This window comes from Nicotiana attenuata, unplaced genomic scaffold (genome assembly GCF_001879085.1).
Source record: "Nicotiana attenuata strain UT unplaced genomic scaffold, NIATTr2, whole genome shotgun sequence".
NCBI lineage: Eukaryota > Viridiplantae > Streptophyta > Magnoliopsida > Solanales > Solanaceae > Nicotiana > Nicotiana attenuata.
The window spans coordinates 78,925-85,909 of NW_017674087.1; positions in this window are offsets into that span (position 1 = coordinate 78,925).

Consider the following 6,985-nt stretch of genomic DNA (forward strand, 5'->3'; position numbering starts at 1 on the left):
GTCAAACACGCTTTCATCAAAGATGAGGTAAGCAAACTTCTCAAAATAAAATCCATTCGGGAAGTAAAGTATCTCAAATGGTTGCCGAACGTAGTTGTGACGACCCAAAGGGTCATCAACGGATTTCTCTTTTTCCGTGCTTCTGAGGTCTTGAAAACCTCACCTTTAGTTGCCTCGATTTGCGTGCACAGTTCGGGCGCGTAGCCGGAAAGATTATATGTTAAATTCTGTGAAAATTTTCAAAATGTGGCTTTAAAATGATTAAAGTTGACTTCGGTCAATATTTTTGGTAACGGACCCGGACCCGTGAATTGACGGTCCCGGAGGGTCCGTAGAAAAATATGGGACTCGGGCATGTGCCCGGAGTCTAAGCTTTCTACCCAAAAGAATTTTTCTGTGAAATTGTTTTTCTGGAATTATTAAGGAAAATGGAAATAAAAATTGATTAAAAGACTATGGTATCGGGCTCGTATTTTGGTTCTGACGTCCGGAACAAGTCTTAAATATGTGTTAAGCGCTTTCTGTAAAGTTTGGTCGAAATCGGACGTCATTTGATGTGTTTCGGACCTAAATATCTAAAGTTTGAAGTTTATGAAGTTAGAATGAAAAAAGTGATGATTTTGAGGTTTGATTCCTCGTTTATGATGTTATTTTGGCGATTTGATCGCACGGTTAAGTTCGTAGGATGTTGTTGAGTTAGTGTGTGCGATTGGTTAGGAGCCCCGAGGGCTCGGGAGTGTTTTCGGAGGTGTTCGGGGTGGTTTTGGACTTGGGATGATATCAGATTTTCTGCAATTTTTACACAGGGATTTTCTTCATCGCGTTCGCATTAGTTCCCCCACGTTCGCATAGCTTCAGGTTGGTCTCCTTCGCCTTCGCGTCCCCATCATCGCGATCGCGTAGGGTAATTTCAGGACCCCAGCCTTTCCTTCTACGCGTTCGCGTTCCTTCCCACGCGATCGTGATGCCTACCCAGCTTACCCTTCGCGAACGCGGCCCCTTTCCTGCGAACGCGAAGGGCATTTTCGCCCAGTGATTTTTAAAGTTCAAAACAGAACCATTACGGGATTATTCCCATTCTTTCATAAAACTTGTCTTCTCCAAGCTCTAGGGGCGATTTTTGGAACTCTTCTTCACCAAAGTCTTTGGGTAAGTAATTTCCCACCTAATTCCTTCACTCCTCTTCATTAATTACTGAATTTCTAGACCTAAATCATGAAATCAAAGTAGAAATTAAGGGTTTTGGGTAGAGCTAGGGTTTTGAGAATTTTGGGTGATTCAACCTCAATTTGGGGTCGAATATTAAAACAAATTGCATATTTGAACTCGTGGGGTTATGGGTGATTGGGTTTTGGTCCGAGCCTCGTGTTTGGACCATGTGGGCCCGGTGTCGAATTTTGGTATTTTTGGAAGAATGCTAGGAAATTCATATCTAGGCTATGGGATATTACCATTGAGTCTTTATTGATATTATTGAATTAATTATGCTTAGATACCATCATTTCAGAGTCGGATTGTAGAGGAAAGGCGGTATTTGAGGATTGATTGCTATTCTTTGGACCGAGGTAAGTGTTTGATCTAACTTTGGCTTGAGGGAATAGGATTAGAGTGTTGTTTGCTAATTGCTAAATGTTGAGTACGGTGTATAGGCATGGTGACGAGTGTCTATACACCGGTGTCTAGCATGACCGTGGGTCCTTGTATGTACCCTGATAATGTTATGACTCTTCTATGTTAATTGATGAATTCTATGCAATGTGAAGAGTATGAGGACTAATTATGAATTGTAAATTCTTTGGAGCGTTGGCTCGAACGATAAAAAGACTATTGAGTAAGAAATGAAAGAAATAGAAAGAGATATGATTTATCCCTTGCTGGGATGGTTTGAGTATATTGATTATCTCCCTTGCTGGGATGTGAAAGTATTGTTGTTGCTCCCTTGCCGGGATTTAGCTGTTAATTGTGTAATTCCCTTGCCGGGACATTTCTTAATATTTGTTTATCCCCTCGCCCCGTTTGGTTGTGATTACTGTTTGGGTGAGGAAGAGTGATATTATGCACGAAGGGTCATTCCGTGCCATGTTTTGATTATATTATGCACGAAGGGTCTTTCCGTGCCATGTTTTGATTATATTTGCACGAAGGGTCATTCCGTGCCATGTTTTGATTATTTATGCACGAAGGGACATTCCGTGCTCTGATTTGATTGTAATTGCACGAAGGATCATTCCGTGCCATGATATGAGTGTTATGTGAGGGAAAGCACGAAGGGTGATGCCGTGCACTTTATTTGATTGCTTTTGGTGAGAATGAGAGTAAAAGCACCAAGGTTGATGCCGTGCAACTGTTGATTTTCCTGCTCTCATTAATTATTGTTATTGCCCTGTTTCTTACTTAAATTGTTGACTTTATATCCGGACTGTACTCCCCCATAGTATGCTCCCCTCCCTCTTAACTGTTTAATTTCTTTGTTCTTTCCTTTTATTGCATATATATATTGAACTGCACAGGTTGGTTTGGTAGTCCTGTCTAGCCTCGTCACTACTTCGCCAGGGATAGGCCAGGCACTTACCAGCACATGGGGTCGGTTGTGCTGATGCTACACTTCTGTGCTCTTTTGCACAGATCACGGTACCGGAGCAGCTTTTGGACCACAGCAGTAGGATATTGATCGGGAGCTGACTTCAGTCCAGGGACTTACGAGGTAGCCTAGCTGGCATTCGCAGGCCGGAGTCCCTTTCCATGTTTTCAGTTTGTTTTCATTGTACCGAGACAGACATTTATGCATTTTCTATTCAGACTTGTTTGTAGCACTCTTTAGTAGTTCGTGAGATAGCGACACCAGTCTTGGGTAGAGAAATGTTAAACTTCCGCATTTTTGGGTTTTCAGTTATCTATATTTTAAAGACTTCCACTTTTATTTAAATGACCCGTTATATTTATATTGTTATTGTTGAGGTGAAATCAGGGAATGTTTAAAATGTATGCTTGCCTAGCTCCGTTAGTAGGCGTCATCACGAGAAACAAACAAACTTAGAATGTGCATAGATTATAAAGACCTGAATAAAGCATGCCCCAAGGATTCTTTTCCTTTGCCTAACATCGATTGTATGATTGATGCCATGGCCGGCCATGAGACTCTCAGTTTTCTCGATGCCTACTCCGGGTACAACCAAATACAGATGAACCCGGAGGACCAGGAAAAGACCTCGTTTATCACTATGTATGGCACCTACTATTATAATGCAATGCCTTTCGGACTAAAAAATGCCGGTGGAACCTATCAACGCCTAGTAAATCGAATGTTCGAACAACAAATAGGGAAATCTATGGAGGTTTATATTGATGACATTCTAGTTAAGTCCTTGCGAGCAGAGGACCATTTGAAGCATTTGCAGGAAACTTTCGTATACTGAGGAAGTACAATATGAAACTCAACCCCGAAAAGTGAGTGTTCCGGGTTGGCTCGGGCAAGTTTCTCGGCTTCATGGTGTCCAACCGGGGGATCGAGATCAACCCCGATAAGATCAAAGCTATCGAGGACATCACGATCATAGATAATGTAAAGGCCGTATATAGGCTAACGAGGCACATAGTCGCCCTAGGGCGCTTCATTTCAAGATCCTCAGATAGGAGTCACCGATTCTTCTCACCGCTGAATAAGAAGAGCAACTTTGCATGGACCCCGGAATGCCAACAAGCCTTGGGGATACTAAAGTGATACTTATCGAGCCCGCCGCTGCTCCATACCCCAAAAGTGGACGAACAACTTTACTTGTACTTGGCAGTCTCAGAGATAGCGGTAAGTGGAGTCCTGGTCCGAGAAGAACAAGGTACGCAATTCCCTGTCTATTATGTTAGTCGGACCTTAGGTGAGGCTGAAACTAGATATCCGCACTTAGAAAAATTAGCACTTGATTTAATAAGAGCCTTAAGAAAACTAAAACCATACTTCCAATGCCATACAATATGTGTCGTGACAACTTATCCTCTTTCAAACATTTTGCAAAAACCCGAGTTTTCTGGTCGATTGGCCAATGTAGAGGTACTTGGATAAACTATAGCTGACTCTGCATCGATTTAAGGAATGGACCTTGCAACATGTACCTCGAGAACATAACAGCGAAGCCGATGCTCTAGCCAATATAGGTTCATCGGTCGAAGATAACAAACTCAACTCGGGGACTTTCGTACAACTCATGAGGTCGGTGGTCGAAGAAGGCCACGCCGAAATAAACTCCACGAGTTTGACTTGGGATTGGAGAAACAAGTACATAGAGTACTTAAAGAACGGGAAGCTTCCATCAGACCCAAAGGAATCGAGAGCTCTGTGCTCAAAGGTAGCACGGTTCACTTTGTCCGAAGACGGAACACTATTTAGAAGGATGTTCGATGGACCGTTGGCAATATGTTTGGGACCGGGAGATACTGATTATATCCTACGGGAAGTTCATGAAGGCACTTGTGGAAACCACTCAGGCGCTGAATCACTGGTTCGAAAGGTAATCAGAGCCGGCTATTACTGGATTGATACGGAAAATGGTGCAAAGGAGTTTGTACAAAACTGTGATAAATGTCAAAGGCATGCTCCGATGATTCATCAAGCCGGAGAGCAGCTCCATTCGGTCTTATCCCCATGGCCGTTTATGAAATAGGGAATGGACATCGTCGGCCCTCTTCCATCGGCCCCAGGTAAAGCTCAGTTTATATTATTTATGACTAATTATTATTCTAAGTGGGTTGAAGCACAGGCTTTAGAGATAGTCAGAGAAAAAGAAGTCATAGACTTCATTTGGGACCACATCATATGCCGATTCGGGATGCCCTCCGAGATCGTATGTGATAATGGAAAGCAATTTGTCGGCGGCGAAGTGACTAAATTTCTCGAGGATCACAAGATGAAATGAATCCTATCGATGTCTTATCATCCCAGTAGGAATGGACAAGCCGAATCTACCAACAAAACCATCATTCAGAACCTTCAGAGGAGTCAAATGACGAGGCTATGAATACGCGCCTAGAATTGTTGGATGAAAGACGCGAAGGCGCCTTCGTTCGATTATCTGCCCAAAAATAGCGGGTCGAAAGGTACTACAATCGAAGAGCCAATATTCGACATTTTAACATCGGGGACTTGGTGCTTAGAAAAGTCACCCTCAACACCGGAAGTCCGAATGAAGGGAAGCTAGGTCCGAACTAGGAAGGACTGTACCAGGTTCTCGAAATCACAGGAAAGGGATCCTACAAGCTTGGCATGATGAAGGGCGAACAATTACCAAACAACTGCTAAGGTGCAGCCCCTTACATTTTCATTTATATTTTAAACTAACTCTTGCAGGTGTTCGATCAGTAACAACAATGGACTCCTCGACACGAAGTCTTTAGGTCTAAAAGCATGCGTTGCACTCTTTTTCCCTTAGACAGGTTTTGTCCCAAATGATTTTTCCGGTGAGGTTTTTAATGAGGCAACCATTGATCGTGCTAACTTAGAACAATTCAACAGTATCTGAGGCTTCTTTACAATCAACCTCGAATACTGGGGGGCATTACCCCTCGAATGTCAATTTTGTTGTGAGGAAATTACTTCATGACATTGGGGTCTCGATAGGAAATTAGTAAGGGCCAAACGGTCAAACGAGCCGTGCCCGCTTAGTTAGCTCGAGCCCTGGCACAGAACATGTACGCATGTATAATCAATTATAAAGAGAAGTATTTTTCCTTGCCAATATCTCATGCCTTAGAAAATTTCTTCTACGTTACAATTTCACACTCTCGATCTATTGTGTGAACAGGCTTAAGGGCCGATAATAACCAGAGTTTGGATAATTACCCCCACGATCGGGGACTGACCGTTCGAAAAATAAACAAGATCGAATTGTTAAAACTTTGAGATCATAAGACCTTTTAGGCAACTCTCGATTTTTATAGGCCACGGCCACCCCACTCGGGGACTAACACTTCGGGCAACTCTCGATTTTTATAGGACACGGCCACCCCGCTCGGGGACTAACACTTCGGGCAAGCCCCGAAGTAAAACGGGAAATTAAGCCCAAGGGGCAAATCCCGAACTAAAGAGGCTGCGGCCAAATTAACACGGCTCGGAGACGTCCGAATTCGTAACAAAACGGGCCTTCGAATTCTTTCATAAACCGATTAAAAGGGCTAACCCCGACGAAATCATAAAAGGCTTCGATAATATCAAGCCTCGAAAACTCTAAAGAGTACAAAATTGTTCGAACTCTCGAACAATTCCTTATTTCATGCTTAGGCATTTCAACCTTTGTGAACACGAATGATAAACAAATGGAAAACTTTAAAAGCCGAAAAGGGTAGAAAAAGCCTTATAAATATGATTAAACGATCGTTTTACAAAGGCCAGATCGGCCAAATACAAAATTTACTAAAGGCCTAAGGGCTACTTTCACTTCAAGTTCAAGAGATCCTTCTCACTTGACTAGAAAGCCTAAGGGCTACCTAATTCCGAGTTCAAGCATGTCCTAACTCGATCATTAAGCTTAAGGGCTATGTAAACTCAAGTTTGAGTTATCATTCGGGGTCCATCGATTAGAAAAGTTCAAAGGCGAGGCTTATTATTGGCCTTTACCTTCCCCAAACCTTGGACCCACGAACACAAATTCATGATTTTATGCTAAGGCCTTTTGACCCTTATATGAAATAGCAAAAAAAGACAACAGATTCACAAGCTATGAAAATGAAGAAGTTTTATATTCATAAAAAACTTTTTATAAAGGCAACACGGACCGATGGAAATTCTTTACAAAGGCTGGAACGACCTCAACAAAAATTTAAAAAACTATCGAAAAGCTTAAGTAGCACAATCCTTATCGGTAGGAGTATCTTCGCCCTCAGAATCTTCTCCACCACCAGATTCACTCGAGTTTTCGGAGTCTTCCTCGAGAAAATCCAGCTTCCGAGCCTTTGTCTCCTCTGCCCTGGAAACCTTTATTTCAGTAGATATATCGAG